Source organism: Bubalus bubalis, chromosome 12 (genome assembly GCF_019923935.1).
Source record: "Bubalus bubalis isolate 160015118507 breed Murrah chromosome 12, NDDB_SH_1, whole genome shotgun sequence".
Taxonomy (NCBI): Eukaryota; Metazoa; Chordata; class Mammalia; order Artiodactyla; family Bovidae; genus Bubalus; species Bubalus bubalis.
The window spans coordinates 20,966,505-20,985,801 of NC_059168.1; the positions used below are offsets into that span (position 1 = coordinate 20,966,505).

Here is a 19,297-nt window from a genome sequence, read left to right on the forward strand (position 1 = left end):
TTTCTTTTTTGATCATCCTATAATATAAGTCCAGTGGTTAAAACTCCATGCTTCTACTGTAGGGGGCAGAGGTTTGATCCCTGGTCAGGGAACTAAGACAGCACATGACAAAAAAAAGAAAAGAAAAAAAATAAATTATATGATTCAATTGAGAGTTTGTTTGTTCATTTAATATAAACCATGCAGATCTTGACAAAGTCAGTTTCCAATCCTGTACCTGAATTTTGTCATCTTTAAAAAGTATGTCATAAAGGAAACTATCAAGGAAATGAAAAGACAGTTCACAGAATGGGAGAAAATACTTGCAAAATCATATATCTGGTAAAGGTTTAGTTTTCAGAATATATACAGAATTCATATATAAATATACCTAAATAAAAAGACAGCCCAATTTAAATATGGACAAAGGATTTGAATGGACATTTTTTCAAAGAAGATATATAAATGTCTGATAAGCAAACAAAAAGATATTCAACATCATTATTCTTTAGGGAAATACAAAGCAAACCCAAAATAAGATGCCATTTCAATCGCTAGGATGGCTATGTTAAAAAAAACACATAATAATAAAGATTGGTTTGGTGGGAATGAAAAATGGTACAGCACTGTGGAAAACAGTTTCTCAAAAAGTTGATATATAATTATCATATGTTCCAGCAGTTCCTAAATATGCACGTTAAGAGAATTGACTTGTATACAAATGTTTAAAACAGCATCATTCATATCAGCCCAATACTGAAAACCTAGATGTCCCTCAACTGATAAGTGGATAAATGTGATAAATCTCTACAATGGGATATTTTTCAGCCACAAAAAGGAATGAAGTACTGACATATGATATAGCATAAACCAGCCTTGAAAACATACCAAGTGAAAGAAAGTGAAAGTGAAGTCGCTCAGCCATGTCTGACTCTTTGCGACCCCATAGACTGTAGCCTACCAGGCTCCATCCATGGGATTTTCCAGGCAAGAGTACTGGAGTGGGGTACCATTGTCTTCTCCAGAGGATTTTCCCAACCCAGGGATCGAACCTGGGTCTCCCGCATTATAGGCAGACGCTTTACCGTCTGAGCCACCAGGGAAGCCAACAAGTGAAAGAAGCCAGTCACAAAAGGCCACATATAATACTATGTTTTATGTGAAGTATCCAGAATAGGCAAATTCATAGAGACAGGAAGTAAATTAGTAGTTGCAAAGGAGGGAGGAATTGGGAGGCATTGGGTTTCTCTTTCAGTTCAGTTCAGTCATAGTCGTGTCCGACTCGTTGCGACCCCATGAAGCACAGCACGCCAGGCCTCCCTGTCCATCACCAACTCCCGAGTTCACCCAAACCCATGTCCATTGAGTCAGTGATGCCATCCAGCCATCTCGTCCTCTGTTGTCCCCTTCTCCTCCTGCCCCCACTCCCTCCCAGCATCAGAGTCTTTTCCAATGAGTCAACTCTTTGCATGAGGTGGCCAAAGTATTGGAGTTTCAGCTTTAGCATCATTCCTTCCAAAGAACACCCAGGACTGATCTCCTTTAGAATGGACTGGTTGTTTCTCTTTAGAGTGATGCAAATGTTCTAGAATTAGTAGCTGTACAACTTGTAAATGGAAAAAAACCCCTGAATTGTTCATATTAATATTAAAAGGGCAAATTTTATGTATGTTGTACATAAGGAAGCCACCCCAAATGTCCCACCCCAAAATGTGTCTCTTTGGCAGGAGTATAAATTTAGGGAGATATATTTTTAAGAAACAGTCTTAAAAGTCTCTTTTAAGTCCTAAAGTCTTTCTTTTCACCTGCCCTTTAACTGCCTAAAGAATTTAGATAAAGCATCTATTGCCAGAATAGAGGTATCACCAGAGATGCTTGCAAAGAATTTAGGCTAGATGTGGTGGGGTAAACTCAGCAAGGCCCAGACATTTAGAGTCCACTCTGCCTCATTGTCTGTCCCTGGCCCAACGAACAGTTGTTTACCAAACATTTGCTTTTCCAACTTACTTGAATTGCCTTCCTTTGAAGTCCCAAACCATTACCCTCAACATCCGCCTTTGTCTTTAGCTGAAAGTGGTTTTTAAGGTCAGGGCTTTGACCATTTTAGTGAGCTATTTCGTTTTCCTGATTCTCTCCCATGTTATTAAACTTTTGATTTTCTCCTGTTAATTTATCTCATGTCAAATTTCCTGTAATTCTTAGACCAGCCAGAAGAATCTAGAAGGGTAGAGGAAAATGTATTTCTCCTTGACATAGGTGAATTATATCTCATTTTTTTAAAAAGTAGATCAGTGTGGGCTCACATATTCTCTGCCTAGAAAGCACCTTTACTTTTAGATAAAGTAATTTTAAAATTGCCAAAGCAGTACATGACAGCTACCTATTAAAAATTACAATAAAGACTTTACTACTATATGGCACAGGGAACTCTCCTCAGTGTTCTGTGGTGACCTAAATGGGAAGGATATCCGAAGAAGAGGGGCTATAATGTATAAGTATAGCTAATTCACTTTGCTGTACAGCAGAAACTAACATAACATTGAAAAGCAACTATACTCCACTAAAAATTTTTAAAAAGATTAGCATTTTTGCTGAAACTATTTCTGTAAAACTAACTCCTCCAAAATGGTGTATGGAACAGATAACTTCTGTAATATACTTCTTTTCTCAACTTCTTGTGAAAATTTGTATTTCCTCAATAAATCATTGCCAAATTCTATTTTTAGTTGTACTATTATAAATTTGGGTTGAAATGTCTTTTAAAATGTTGAAATTAAATGGCATTTTTATAGAAATCACAATAACTTTGTATTTAATTTAAAAGACTCTATAAGTGTTCAAAAGATAGATTTAAAAATTAGACAATTCTGGATATGTTGCTTAGCATTAACTTGGTATGATTTTAGAGTTAAATATTTTTATTTATTGAAATTTGTAAGGAGATGAATACTGGACAAATTAAGATAAACTGAGAGGATGTTTTCAGGGACCAGGACATACAATGCAAATTCAGAACTTCTGGAAAATACAAAAAATACCTGTTTTACTGCAAACTAAAATTTCCCTAATACTTTTCTTCAAATTATTTAAGGTAGCAAGATATATACTTTGCTTTTAAGATATTTAACTTTTAATGGTATAAGAATAACTTTCAATGCTCAAGTCTCCAGTTTTCAAAGATACTAAAATCATTCATCTTAAACAGTTTTCTTTTTTACTCCTTGAAACTAAATGCAGTTCAGTTACTTGATTAGTTGATGCTAGAATTTGACCTGGAGCTTATATAATTAGAAGAGACACTAGTTTTCCTCATTTAAAAGCCTAGTTAGCATATGACAGTCTCGTTTCCGGGGAAGTCAAACCTCTGCTGCTTCTTTTTATAACCTTTAAGTTAATTCAGAATCCAGATACGCCTTGATCTGATGATGATATAACCACGGCCAGCAACATGGGGTAAGTAGTGCTTTTGTATGCTTTGCAAGGCATTGAGAAGGCAAATATTTTCATAAGAGAAGAAATCTCATAAATCTTTACTAATGTAGGTTCAAAATATGCTAACTTTTATTTAAGGAAGTCATTTAAAGAAATTACTATTTATTCAAAGTTATAACAATTTGTAAAATATTCATCTTCTTGCTTAATTTTTATATGATGTCATAATCTGCCTTTGCAGGTTGTCAACTAAAAAATGTTTGGACTGAAGAGTTTGCTTATTTACATATTTAGTTGAAGCTGACTTAAAATTTGAGAGCAATCTTAAAGAAAGGATGACTGACTGCCTATTTTACAAAGCAGATAAATCCAATATGTGTATGCCTCTTTAGTATTAAGAATGAAAAATGAAAAAGATTAGAAATGGAGGGAGGTTAATTCATGCCTTTTGTAACATAGAAAAGGGATAGAGGATTCTATAAGTGTTTACTCCTTTATGTGCAGAAAAATATGTATTAATTAATTAGGAACATTAGTGAAAATTCTAAAGCCTTTGCAGGGGCTTGGGGAACATGATAAGAAGAATTAGGTTTCACTTGAAAGCTTTCTTTTCTTAAGTGAGAATGGGAATCCACTATAGTTTTTATATGCTGAAACAATAATATTCTGAAAAATATAGAAATTTGTCTTTGTGTAAATTTTGTCTTTTTTATATCTTCTTTTAATACAAATTATTGGCTGCAAATGGTGTAGCCATTTAAAGGCACTTCTGAAGGATTTAGCATAAACAATCAGAATTTATATGAAAGAACTTTTTAGACGCACTTTCTTTTAAATAGTTTACAAGAATTGAATTAACATCTAAATTTTTGCTAATACCATGGGCTCCAAAATGCAATTGAAACCAGCCTGAAGCCTCAGAGGCTTCTGAAAGGAAGATGATCATACTATTGCTAACTTTTCATACAAATATAAAGGTTAATAGATAAGTGCCTTGTACAAATTTCACATACATTTGATTGATTTGGTTTGGGACAGAATTGATGAGACTCCTGAATTCTCTTTATTTCCCCTCTTTCCTTCTCTCCTCCTCTGTCTTCTTTTCTTTAATGAAGGGAGTTCACATTTTTGAGGGTCAAGGATCACTCTAAGAATTTTTAGAAACCAGCCCACCCTCTCTGCAAAGATATGTAAAATCACACCAAATTTTGCATATAATTTCAGAAGACTTATAGATGGCCTGAAATACAATCTGTGGACACCCTGGGTTAAAGACCTTTGATTTTGAAATTTAAGACTAGAGTATGAGTTGCTCAACATTTTTCTTAACTTCTGGGTTTTTATAAAATGTAAGAATCTTTTAAATTAATAATTCCTGCTAATCTTCTCTCAGAGACAATGTTGAAGATGCTGATTCTCCCACTGATAGCTCCCAACACACACACACACATGCAAACAAACATACACAAACACCTTACATGAGAGTGAAACACAGTTTAACGGATATCTATAGTTTTGACAATCACATTACTGCTGCTTGTCCCCACTGACTTGATTAATCACTTCTGCTTTCGAGAGTGCTAGGAATCACCTTGGGAATCACGGAAGAAAAAAACCCTCATTATTTTATTTCATTTATTGCTCTCAATGCCCCATATAAGATGAACTAAACCATAAATTGCAAAAGATTACACAAGACACGCTTCTGATTCGTAGGTTCGTGGTTATTTTGTTTTCTGCTCCTGCCCTTATCCAGAAAAGAGAGATTACAAGGTTTTAATAAGCATTTCAATCTTCCTCAATAATCAGGAAAATATAAAGAGAAAATGGCAGCTGATTAAATGCTCAAATGTGTCCATTTGAGGAGATCTCTAAAATGTATCTCCTGATAATGAAGAAGTAGCTATTTAGGATTTGGGGGAGGGGAGTGTTTTATCTGAAAGCTATTATAGAACACAATGCCCTTATATGGGTCTATGCTAGCCTTTTCCATTTGTGGGGAGCTATGCTGGCATGGTTTTAGTGAGCAATGAAGAGGCAAATAGTAGGAAATTCTTAATGCTATTTAAACCTCCTCCTCCTCTTAAATTTTCTCTGGATTTTTTATGGAGTGTGTGCATAGGTGGGCTGGGTGGAGATGGTGCATAAGGATGGGCAAAAGGATAACAGAGAAGTGGAAGAACCTTACCTTGTAAAATACCTTCCATCTGCTATTTACTATAACACTTGGGCAAAGGATGAACAAAGGGATAGAAGGGTTAGTTGCATTCTTTCCTGAGATGCTCTTCAATATTCTTTCCTTACCTCCTCCAGGGTCAATCAGAGTACCCCCAATTGACATCTGGGGAAAAAGAAAGGTTAAGTCTCTGTCAAAATTGTAGAACCAACAAATTCATTATTATAGCATATTCAGCCTCCTTTTAGTTTCCTAGTTTAAGAGAATGTAATTTAAAAAATTCTTTCCACTTCTGTATCAGGGAATTACTCTTTTTCCAACTCTTTTTTTTTTTTTTTCCTGGGCAAAGCATGCATTTAGCTCATGCAGTAACCTTTGAAATATTGCTTTGTCTGTGCCCTCCTTTCCATTCTAATAGTCACTTCCCTAATTCAGGCCATCATTGCCTTTTACTTGGATTATTAAAGGTGCCCGTCTTAGCCTCTCTGCAGCCGGTCTTTCCTCTGCAGTCAAAATTGTCATCTTCTTACTGAGGACATGTGATCTGGTTATTCCCTTGCTCAGAGGCTTTCAGTAACTCCTTATTCTCTCCACATCAGATGAGACTCCCAAGAAGATATTCACTGCCCTTTATCTGTCTCTAATCCACCCATCCAGCCTTACCTTCTACTCTACCAATGATACTCCCTGGGACCCCTAAATCCTCTGATGCATTGCAACTGTCCACCTCTGACCCTTCACTGATCCCCTTTGTACCATATCTACATACTGTTCACAGTCAAGCTCATAACCTATCTTCTTTTTGACACTTTCTTTAATCCCTATGACCAGAACTCATTTTTTTTTCTCTGCAAGTTTTAGGTACTTTATACTTTTCTTACCGCATTTTTCCAATCCATTATATGCTATAGTTATATGTATGTCTCATCTTTCCCACTAGTCTGTAAACTCCCTGAAGGAGGAACTATATCATTTTTATATTCCCTCCCAAGATCTGGCACAATGCCTTTTATATAGTATGGGCTAAATAAATGTTTTCTGAGTTGAAATGAACTCTGCTTTTCCTATAATATGCAAAAAAGCTAAAATTAATTTTAGCCAAAATTCCTTTTTCCTTCCCTACTAGAGTGGCCCCGTTTTCCAAGTTCCTGTCTGAAGAGCTCAAATGAATGTACAATATCCAAGATATGGGTGATGCAAGAAAGAAAGGGTAAAAACAACTGGAGGGATACCCTAGAGGCTTGTGAATAGTAGACAATTTGTTGATATGAGGAAAGCACACGTAGGATCAGAGGAAATGTAATGACACTTTTAAGAATTAAAAATGGTTCTTGGTTCAAGACAACTTCCTAAAGGACCAGCATATAAGTAAGGTTGGGCTCAAATCTAAATAATAGTGGCTTACATAAGCTAGAAGCTCATTTCCCTCTTACGTTAAAAAAAGAAGGTCCATAGATAGGCAATCCAGAGCTCTTCAATCAATTCCTTGCTGTGAGAGACCAAGATCCCTTCCATCTTGCTCTTCTGCCATCCTTGCTGTCTCACCTCTTGGTACAGAAGGTTGCTAGGGGCACCTGTCTCATTTGTGTGTTCAGCCAGCAGGAAGGAGGAATGGAAAGAAAAAGATCTGCTGTCTCTTTTAAGGAGACTTCCCAGAAGTCACTCACACTATTTCTACTTGTAACTCATGAGTAGAATCTATCCCCATGGTTACAACTACCTGTGAAGGAGAATGGGGAATACAGTTTTGTTTTGTTTTAACAGGTTTCTTAGAAAACAGGGAACATGGTTACTGGATGGCAATTAGCAGTGACTGACAGAGCCGGTAACGCCATCCATTGCCTCTCATATTCCTTTAGGACAAAGAACAGCATGTGTACAAAAAAAAGAATCTTTTAAGAAAAATTTTCTGTGAAGTTAAAGGGAAAGAAAGAGCAAGCCAAGCTGGGAATAAACATAGATTCACTTAGGATAAAGGACAGGGACCTTGACAAAATGACAAAAGTGATTCAGTAAGCCCACTCCTATACCCTGGCCCCTGCCCCTCAGCCTTCACTCACCTTAATCTTCACTTCTGAACTGTGAGCTGACTATTATTACTACTGTGCCAATTATACCAATTAAGAGACTGAAGGTCCAAAGATTCAGAGACTTGGCCAAACTGCCCAAGAGGCTTCAGATAATGAAAAGTAAATAAAACACACAGCTGGCTTGGAATCTGCTGTCCTACTCACAAAACTATATAATTCATAGAGTGTTCTCCAAAAGGATTTACACCTACTTTTGACTGTAGATCACCTGACTTAGCCCCTACAGAAAAACCTATTACAAACCTACTTCACTTATCACTTGATGTACGTGATTTCATTTAATGTGGGATACTTAATGAAAATCTCTAGATTTTTGGCTTTCATTATTTTCAGGTCAGATGAGCTGCTTTGAATTCTTTTGATTCAGTGAAGCTCCCTAAGCCATGTTAGAGTATTCCAACTACATTTCTAAATACATAAGAATTAATTTTTATTAGTCACTCCAGAGACAAATACCAAGGTCATTGTGCCTACTTAACACCAAGTGACTTAAAAATTAAAAGACTAAGAGGAACAAGGACTTTTGCATTTAATTTATGTATTTTTAACTATTAGAAATTTTAATCAATTGCATATATAACAAAACTTTTAGTTATGAAATTATAGGATAAAAGATGGTAGAAATTACAAGGTACCTGTCATTATCAATGACATTTTATTTTTTGTAGAAACTATAAAGAAGTCAAGAAGGCTGCACCAAATATGGTGTAATGTCTACAGGTGGAGACAGGCCACAAGGTGAGTGAAACTGCAAAGAATTTATAATTAGTAAGAACATGGATAAACCGAGAACCCAGTTTAAACATACCTTACTTAGTTTAAACCAGTGCTTGTACTTCGTTCTTGAAGTACAAATATTACAAATTGTTTTGAAAATTTTTGTAACCCTTCTTTATTTAAAAACAAATGAATATATTATGGGATTCCTTTATTAATTAGCAATCACAGCTCATAGCCACATCATAAACCAGCCATATGACATCAAACTTTTACTGCATTTATGAATGTTTACTCACAGTATTGAGATAATAATATGGGCTTCCCTGGTGGCTCAGATGGTAAAGAATCTGCCTGCAATGTGGGAGACCTGGGTTTGATCCCTGGGTTGGGAAGATTCCCTGGAGGAGGCCATGGCAACCCACTCCAGTATTCTTGCCTGGAGAATCTCCATGGACAGAGGAGCCTGGCGGGCTACAGGCCATAGTGTCACAGGGTTGGACACGACTGAGTGACTAACCACACTGTAATGTTTACTCACAGTATTGAGATAATAATGGCTATGTTTTGAGTTCTATTTTAGATGTTTTTGAAGAGTGCAAAAAAACCTTCACTTTACATTCAGCTAAATTTACTGTCTACTTTCTACTAGGCTTTGTGATGCAATAACTATGTGGGATTATTAGTTATTACAGTTGAAGAAACATAGGTTTATAAAGATTAGTAAGGTTCCAGGGTCACAAAGCTAAATAAGAAACAGAGCTAGAATTTGAATGTTTAATGCACTTAAAGTCCCATAGTTCAAAGTATTATTTTTTAATTTAAAATCTAAAAAGTGCACATTATAAAACAAACACTTGTTCAAGATAGAAGAGTATAAATAAAAGGTTTAAGTCCATCTGACCCCTAACCCATCCGTCTTTTCAAAAGTAACCACTGTTAGTACTTTGGTATAACCCTTCCATCTCTTTCTTTTTATCCTATGTGCTTTTCATTGTACCACACTTCTGGTCTACTTTAAAACATCAAAGAATAGAGGAAGTTGAATTTACCATATATCTTTACTAGTATGAACATCTATCTTTAAATAACTGAAAATCTCATTCAGCTAACAGACCCAAAGAACAGAACTCACTCTTTTCTAGGGACTCATCATCTAGCGCAGTGTTCTTAATTTGATTTTGAGAGAGTAAATACGGACTCTTTTGAAAGTCTGATGTGAGCTCTGAACCTTCTCCCCAGAAGAAAATAGATCTGCATAAAATTTTGCTTATAATTCAGGTGATTCACGGATACTCTAAGAGTATGCAGACCCCCGATCTTGTAGAAGCAAGATTCTTAAATTAGTAATTTAACATAGATAAATACTATAGTAGAAGTGTGGACAAGACATTAGGCAGCACAGAAAAGCAAGGACTTTCCTGAGACATGTCAAGAAAGGGAAGAGTGAAACTTGTACAGAGTCTTGAAGAACACAAGGAGTTTGACAGCTCGCCCAGAGTAGGGGAAGGATGTCCATTGAGGAGACACCACTCACAGATCCTACAAGCTAGAAAGGACAGGGACCCACAAGAGTGTTTTTGTGTCAGGAGCCCAGTTTGTATATGAAGGGGATGAAAGATGAGTTTGCAGAGCTAGATAGAGGTCAGATCATGAAGGGGTTTGTCTATTGTATTAGGATGTTTGAATATTAGGAGTCAATGGAGGATTCTGAACAAGAATTTCATCACTGTAGGTTAGAAGCCTACAATTAATGCACGACTAAATAAATGATCCTGGGAATACTCATGTGGATGACAGAATAAGCTATAAGAAAGAGATAAGACCACTTGATTCAGATTTTTTGAGGGATCGTTGATGAAATAATATGCTATTGAAAAGATATGTTGTAAAAATCAAATGGAATTGAGTAGAAGGTCACTGTTTTTACAAAGGAGATTGGGAGACTGCAGCTCTGAGACTGTATTTGTGAGATAAAACTCAAGATTTGGGCGGTCCAGCTGCCCCCTCACTGCAGTGAATCCCGTACAGTCAAGCCAAGCGTGAGTCCCTCGGGGTTCTCTGCCACTCCTGGTCTGTCACACCGTCTTGTCCTCCACTGTCCTCCAGTGACTCCTGGTGGACCATTTGGTTTTCTATTGACTGCCAAGAGGAGGAAAGAGAAAGAGAGTACAATCGGTCAGGTTTTCCTTTTTTTTTTTTAAACACTGAGTATGTATCACTTTTACAGTTTTTTTAAAATTTTGTTATTTATTTATTTAGCTGCACAGGTCTTCGTTGTGTTGCAGGAACTCTCTAGTTCCTGATGGGCAGGCTTAGTTACTCTGAAGCATGTGAGATCTTCCCAGACCAGGGATTGAACCAGTGTCCGCTGCATTGCAAGGCAGATTCTTAACCAGTAGACCACGCAGGAAGTCCCTGTAATTTTGTTTTAAAGTAATGTGGTAGAAAGCCAGGCTTACAAACAGTGTCATAGCCCCTTTGTCTCTGTTTGGTTGTACTTCACCTGATGTACCTACCTCAATATCCAATATTAGTCTCACCTCCTGCTTTTTGGCAGTGGCTTCATAATTGAAGTAAGCATCTAAAGTCTCAAAGATATTTCACCTGATAAATATTTATTATTCATTAAAAATATTACTCATCAGATGTTGTAAAGGCTTTGAAGACTAGACTTGTACATGTATTATATATGCTATTTTGTGTATATGATGTATCATAAGAACTTTTTAAAATACAAGAAACATTTGGTCTTTGCCAAAGGGTAGTGCTCTGAAAGATTTCTCAGTCTACATGTATAGATAGTGAACTTTTGTTAAAACAAAATTTATAATTTAGGTATATATTTTATATAGATATAAAATTGATTTTCCCAGTCTGCCTTTCTAGCTCATTATTTTTTTTAATGTCTCCTTGCTATTAATAAAAATAAATAAGTTACTGTGTTGTTTTCCTTTTCCCCAGCTGTGTTGAGGTATAATTGATAAATAAAATGGTGAGATACTTAAAGTGTGCAATATGATGATTTGATATATTTATGCATTGGGAAAGGATTCCCCTCCTTTATTGGTGGGGACATTTAAGTTGTATTCTTTTAGTAAATTTCAGTTATACAGTCCAGTCTTATCAACTATGAGTGTGAGTGCTTAGTTGCTCAGTCGTGTCCAACTCTTTGCAGCCCCATGGACGGTAGCCTGCCAGATTCCTCTGTCTGAGGAATTTTCCAGGCAAGAATACTGGAGTGGGTAGCCATTCCCTACTCCAGGGGATTTTCCTGATCCAGGGGTTGAACCCATATTTCTTGCATCTCCTACACTGGCGTGCCTGTGTGCTAAGTCGTCTCATTCGTGTCCAACTCTGTGCGACCCTATGGACTATAGCCTGCCAGGGTCCACTGTCCGTGGGATTCTCCAAGCAAGAATACTGGAGAGGATTGCCATGCTCTCTTCCAAGGGATCTTCCCAATCCAAGGATTGAACCCATGTCTCCTATGTCTCCTATATTGGCAGGCAGGTTCTTTACCACTAATGCCACCTGGGAATCCCCTTATCAACTATAGTCACCATGTTATGCATTAAATCCTCAGACCTCATTTTACTTATAACTGAGAGTTTGTACCCTTTTACCAACTAGAAGTCAATCACTATATAAACATCCTCTGGAATTTAATAATGAAATTAAACTCAAATTTGACTTGAGTGTCCACTGCAAAAACTTCTCAAATTTTCATATCAGAGGAATATGAACAAATGACATAAATGTCATATCTTTAAAACTCAAGCTAATTTTGTATGCCTCTCTGTGAAACATCTGAACACTTAAAAATATATAATAATTTTAAAAATTGCTTACCATTGAGAAAAATTGCTCCTATAAAGAGATCGTCTATGTTATCTGAGGCTTGCAGTCTAGCACTCTAGTTTGGTAGGAACTGGATACTCACCAGGTGCAATGGCTATGAATAAGAAACACATCCCTGCACTGGCCGAGCTTATAGTATCATGTAGAAACAGAGACTACTGCCTATAAATCCCAACAGGAAGAGACACTAATAACATAATATGAGAATGCAGTGAAAGAAAGTAAAGAAAGTGAAGTCGTGTCCAACTCTTTGCCACCCCACAGACTGTAAGCTACCACGCTCCTCTGTCCATGGGCTGTTCCAGGCAAGAGTACTCAAGTGGGTTGCCATTTCCTTCTCCAGGGGATCTTCCCAACCCAGGGATCAAACCCAGGTCTCCTTCATTGTAGGCAGATGCTTTACCATCTGAACCATCAGGGAAGACAAGGGAATAACTAATGATGGCTTGGAGGACCAGGGCAGGCTCACAGAGAAGGAGGGGCTTGAACTGAACCTTGAAGGATGAGAAGCATTTCATTAGGTAAGGAAAGATATTTGAGGCATAGAAGATGGAAGGAACAAAGATACACAGGCAAGTGTTTGATAAAATGCATGAACTGTGATCATCTGTACATCTGCCTCATATATACTAACTACTACAAAGTTTTATTTGAAATACTATAAAATAGAGAAATGAATCAAGTAAGTTCAGCTAGTCCAGTCATTAACTGTTACAAGTTGCAAAATCACATCAACTAATGTCTAACTGGCTACAGAGACACATTGGGAGTAACCCTCAGGCATAAAATTAAGGTCCCACAGGCAAAGTTGGATCCAGAGACATGCGGCCAGCTTAAAATCTGACAGTCAAACGGGTTTTCTTTCATTATTCAACCTCAGAAGAGAAAAGAGGCTGATTCCTCCCTGGAGGTAGAGTATAATGGCAGTACTCAGCCTCCTGTCCAAGATGAAGAGCAGTTCAGCTCTGGCCTCATATTGGCTACTGCTGCTGCTGCTGCTAAGTCGCTTCAGTTGTGTCCGACTCTGTGCGACCCCATAGACGGCAGCCCACCAGGCTCCCCTGTCCCTGGGATTCTGCAAGCAAGAACACTGGAGTGGGTTGCCATTTCCTTCTCCAATGCATGAAAGTGAAAAGTGAAAATGAAGTCGCTCAGTCGTGTCCGACTCTTGGTGACCCCATGGACTGCAGCCAACCAGGCTCCTCCGTCCATGGGATTTTCCAGGCAAGAGTACTGGAGTGGGGTGCCATTGCCTTCTCCACATATTGGCTACACCGCTTAGCAAAATCAAAATCCTACAGGAAAACCAGACTCACCCTTCTAAGAAGGCTTTTCAGCAACCACTTGTTGCTACTCAAGCCATTGCCCCCACCCCAAACATAGACACATACATACACATTCTCAGGGTGCTGACAGAAGCATTTCTTTCACTCACACAAGATATTTTTCCTGAGAGAATTCCTGATAGATGCGGTTTTCTCCCTTTCACACTTCCAGGCTCTTTCAGCACTTCTGAGAGATAAGTGCATGCATAGCTCCTGAATCTAAAAGCTTGAACCCCATTTTCAGGCCCGATGTTGCCAAGCAATTGATCACTGGAGACTCCCTCCTTCTCCACAGCTGGGCTCAGGTTGCTGCCGTGGATCAAGCTCTCAATTGTGGCTCATGAAGTGGTCACCGGAGCCTGCACAGTGCTTACCTGTGTGAGCTAGGTGCTCCAGACTGCAGAAGAAGCTTAACTTACAGTCCCTACCTTTAAAGACCAATGAATCTAGACTCCTTGGGGGCAGTCCAAGTTTGCTGCTTCTTTCATCTCTATCAGTTTTAGGTGAGAGCCTCCAGCTTTGTCCTACGCAAAACTGCAAAGGATAGTGATAATCACTACTAGAAACAATCATACCAGAGGATGAGCTAATCAGACTCTCAGAAAGGGTAACTGATTTTCTCAAGGTCAATCAGCTATTTAAATCATCAAGCTAGGATTTGAGTCCAGAAACATCATATTTCAGAGCTCAGATTCCCCATCTCCATTCCCTACTGGCACCTAGCTTGGCTCTCAGTATTGCTCTCAGCTAGTGAAAGTGGTAACTGACAACAAAGTAAATAAAGCATGTTTTTAAAAAAATCTCTCAGGATCCAGAGGAATAAAGTCACAATGTTGGTGATAGTAAGGTTAGTATATTTGGGTGAAGGGCCTGACCTGACAGTCTTTTTATTCCACTTATTTATGAGGCCCACTTCACTGAGATAAAAATTATCAAATAACATAATTACCATATTTACATAAGAAATTGGAACTCTGTAATGAACCATTTTATTATTTCTGTCAAAACAAGAGCTTATGACTTAGTCAAGTCACTTTATCATGACCTCACTTTATTTGTGAAATGACAGGGTTTGGCTGGATTGGTCTCTGGGCCATCTTTTAGTTCTGACCTTCTTTACCACACATGCTGAACCCTTAATTTATAAGGCAAGTTGTGCTGGTTGGGTATGGTTTGGTTTGATTTTTCTAAACCATGATACTGCTTCATTTATTTACTTCACACCTATGTATTTGGGGGTCTATGCTGTGCTAGACCCTTTCAGACCTTGGGGAATGCAGAGTGAATAAAAATGTCCAAGCCCTCATGAAGTGGAGGTGATGGGCCAAGAAGATCAAAGAGCAAACAAATAAACAGGCAGCATTGTTGTTTGATGGTAAATGCTGTGGAGAAAACGGAAGCAATGGAAAGGATACAGGCTTTGAAAATGTGACCTGTTCTTACATGTGTGGTCAGGGAGTTGACATTTAAACAGAGACCAGAAGCCTTAGAACTTTTTTATTCTTAATGGATGCTTCTGGGATATTGTAAATTTGACCAGACCTTGAAGTTGTCAAAATTCTGATAGGAACAAAATGGCCCTGGTGGAGGTGTGTGAGTTTGAGTTTCAACCTCGCCTCTACACTCACATCCTGTGGGCCCCTGGATTTTCACAAATGAGCTTCTCTTGTTTCTGCGATTCTAAATATTCTATATTAACATTTTAATGACTTTTCAAAAGTACTGCATCTACTTATATATATAATTTTTGCCAATGAGGGTTACAGTATTAGCAGTAAGTTCAAAAGGCTGTTAAAACTGAATTTACAAGATTTTTAAGAAACAGGACTTTGATTTGCATGTAAACTTTGCATCTAGATTTAGAGTATTTCTTTTCTCAGCTTCATAAACCACAGGCTTAGAGAAAGAACCTAAGCTTAAGGATGTGTGAGGAATTAATAATTCAACGAGTAGGCTAGAAATACTGCTTTCAAAAGGATGGGTGTAGTTTTTTTTTTTTTTTTTTTCCTGGATTCATTTTCTACCTACTGGCTCATTCACTGCCCATCTCATATTTGTTTTGGAGACCTGGAGCATAGATCCCCGAGAAGATGAGCGGTAGACATAACAGACCAACAGCAGGTCCTTGAGTTTTAAGAGGAACGAGGTAGACAAACCCCAGGAAGTGAGGTTTCTAAGGTACATCTCAAAATGAGTAGAGGAAGAAAAGGATTAACTTGCTCTCTAAATCCCAACATTTGAATCTAATATATGTAACAAAGGCTAAGCCATTACAGATCATCTTGTTTTAACGCCATCACACTGAAGATGCCCATTAAGACTAAGATAGAATATTAAATCCCCTTGTTCTACTCTCTCAGCCTGGGTTTCCTGTGACCAAATTCTTTCTCTGTTAGTCTTTATGTCCATTACCATTGATTACCAGATGTTAGGTAAGAGAACACTTAACAAGTAATTATTAATAATTAATAACACCTAATTAATTACAGGAGGATTGTGTGCTAAATACTTACTATTGACAATGTTTAGCAGGTTTATCATCTAAGTCTCAATGAACTTTTATTGAGCTGCTATTCTATGTAAGAATATAAAACAGGCACCAAGAATACAAAGAGGTGGAAAAACTAGCCTCTTTACTCAAGAAGTTTGTTTATAAGATGAGATTATATACATAAGTTATATGCAGCAGAAAATCATGGTTTTGGTTCCAATTGAGTTCTACAAATTTTCCAAGAAAGGGATAACATCCTATTGGACTGAAGGTGACAGCCCAGAAAGGTATTGGGCCTGAGTTAGACTTTGGGGAATGAGTAAGGATTTGACAATTGGAGTAGGGTGAGGAGGGCAGACCAGGCTACAGGGAAGAGAAGAGACAAGATAGGAATGCAAGTGATGAGTAAGTGTTAGGAGGCTGGAATACCTCCTACAAATCAGAAAAAATGTTGTAGAGGAAGGTCTGGGACATTGGAAGACCTTGAGGTTCACTGTCTATTTCAACAAGGAGAGAATGATTCAAGAGCATGATCAAGAGATGATCAGAGAGATATTTAAATAAAAATAATCTAGTACAGGTATAGAGTGTTGATAAACTAATGAGGATGTTACTATAGATGTTTGGGAACAAAGCAGTCAGGTTGAATTAAAGAAGTGACATAGAAAGAAAGGAGAAAATGTAAGAAACCATATAAAAGAAGACTCAAAGATTTCGCTGCAGTGGATCATAGGATGAGAGGAAAATCATTCCAAGGGCTTAAGTCTGGGTCAATAGTGGCAATTGTGACAGAGCCTGGGAAATGAAATCTGAAGGGGGTACCTGGATAGGCTGAAGACGACCAGTGTGATTTAACCAGCTTGAATTTGACATAACCTTGGAACAGCCAAGTGCAAATTTTCATTGAAAAGAAGTTCAAGATATATAAAAAGGACATTCATTTAGCAGAAAAAAAGATCAGAAAGACAGTTTTGTTTCCTTCTCTCGAAATATAGACCTGAATACTGAAAAGACAGCTAAAACTGCATAGTGGAAGAACTAGAAATGAGGCGATTGTGAACTGTTTCGCATCACTTTAGTTTGGGTGCAATGCATCTTCTGGGTTTTGATTTTTAAATTGAACAGAAGGACAGTTATGAAAGGCTCTGGACTGGGTGCGGGGAAGGAAGGCCCCGGTTGCCATATCATCACATAGCTGAGTAGTGTTTGGAGATGCCCTGCTAGATTTTAGCCTCGCATTTTAGAGCTGCAAGGACTTTGAGAGCTTCTGAATAATAGAGGTGAGGAAATGGAGGCCTGGAGAGGGTTCCTGGCTTTTTCATGGCCGCACAGTGAATGAGAAGTCAGGATCAGATCTCAGTCCAGGGTTCCTTCCTTCCGCCAACACTGTTGGTCAATGGGTGTACCTTCCCGACTCTTTAACATTTTTACACAGATCTATGGTAGGAAGCCTGATGAAGATGTTCACAGATTATATCATCAAAAAGCAAAATGGGGACCTCCCTGGTGGTCCAGCGGTTAAGACTTTGCACTTCCAATGTGGGGCAGGGGTTGTAGGCTGGGGTGCAGGTTCAAGCCCTGGTTGGGGAACTAAGAACCCATAGGCTGTGCGGTGCAACCAAATTAAAAAATAGCAAAATGGATGCCTTAAGAAGAGTGCTAAATACATAGCAGTGAAGGCAAGAAGTGATGGGGCGAGGAGGGGACATGCATGTGCCCTGTTAGACCAACTCACCTTCAGTTCAGGGAATTATTTTCAAATGACATCAGAACAAGATGAATCTACATAATCTACACAGGGAATGATTTCCCATCGTACATTTAAGGAGCCCTAGATAGATTCTAATGAGGTTGTTTAGTATCTTTCCATACTTATTTTTAAAGGCTCTGAAGAACTGGATTGCTATCCAACTACCTGGGATGTGAGAAGTATGTAATTCAGTTGGGAGGCAGGAGCATTTCTATATTTTATTTACTTATTCCTGTCCTAACTTTTTCCAAAAAGGAAACTGAAATAGTGCAGTATGAAGTTTAGGAATCAAAATACAGCATCTCAGCAAAACCAGCCCCAATGTGCCTCATGTATTCTGGTCCCTTTATGGAATGTTTTAGGCCTAATTTTTCTTTTCTTCTTTTTTTTTGGTCGCACCACTGAGTGGCTTTCAGGATCTTAGCTCCCTGGCCAAGGATTGAACCTGTGCCTTCAGCAGTAAAAGCACAGCAGAGTCCTAAACAGGGAATTCCCCAGGGCTTTTATCCTTGTGCCAAACTTACCAGATGTGGTAAGAAATTACAATTGATTGGGTTCAGTATGCCTTAGCTCTGAGGAGGACATGTATGAAATAGAAATTCATTTCAATAATTTAAAAAGAAATTATCAAACTAATGATGGCATTGCATTTGTTATCAATTATATCTAGGTTACTATGCTGTTGGACCCTAATAAGAACAGATTATTGGATGATCCTTGCCCTAGGCAGGATAGAGGACAGTTGAGGAGAATGGCCAAGTCAGGCTTATAAAGAGTATGAGTCATGCTCTGCCCTCTGCAGGGTGACCTCTGTCAATGGTGCTCGGGCTATGGGTGACACTTCTACTGAGGTCATAGATGTGCAGGATTCGTCTATGATTTCCAAGTCCTGGGGTTCCCTGGGATGTGGTGAAAGGTTAGTCTTTCTGAAGATTGGATTTTACTCTAGTCTCATTTTTAGCAGTTCAGAAAGCGCCAAAGGCAGATCCAAATTAGATGTCATTTCATCTGAACTATGAAAAAGAATTCTCCCAGGAATATCAGCAGTAACCTGGTTTCCACTCTCACCTAAAATAGGTTGTTAGTGGTAACTGATGCTCTATTTTACAAAGCACTGCTAACTCAGCTTGTGATTCAGGTCTAGTGAGTCCTGCCACTGCCTCTGCTTTGGAAGGAAGAATACTTCTGAGGACTAGTTAAGGATTTACCCTCTGTAATTTAGGGCCATCCCTAGGGCTGGAGGGAGCTCTCACTGGAGCTCAGGGCTCCTTCCCTGTACAAGTCTCCCAGGAGCCTCTACTGCCCTCCACTGTCTTCCCCCTCTTCCAATCAGGACTGACCTACTAAAAATATAGCAACAGTCAATTTTCTTTTGAAGGAAGTATTTACCTCGTATTCAGGTAACACCGTGCCCTCTGCCTCTTGCAGAGTGTCTCTGGGAGGCTCTTAACTTCCACTCAGATGAATCCAGGGAGA

General features: G+C 38.3%; 1 protein-coding gene and 1 non-coding gene across 6 annotated transcripts in view; one reads left to right on the top strand and one right to left on the bottom strand.

The window, feature by feature from the left end:
• Positions 1–1,010: 1,010 nt before the first annotated feature.
• Positions 1,011–1,082, bottom strand: TRNAY-AUA. The gene has a single exon. It is a non-coding gene; the product is annotated as a tRNA-Tyr (tRNA).
• A 2,204-nt stretch (positions 1,083–3,286) lies between these two features.
• The window catches only part of ARHGEF33 (Rho guanine nucleotide exchange factor 33), a 75,814-nt gene continuing 59,803 nt past the window's right edge, over positions 3,287–19,297 (top strand). For all 5 annotated transcript variants that reach the window (XM_025260897.2, XM_025260901.2, XM_025260903.2 and 2 more), the window contains exons 1-2: positions 3,287–3,432; positions 8,346–8,415. The gene's annotated coding sequence lies outside the window, so the exon portion shown is untranslated. The remainder of the gene's footprint in view (positions 3,433–8,345; positions 8,416–19,297) is intronic.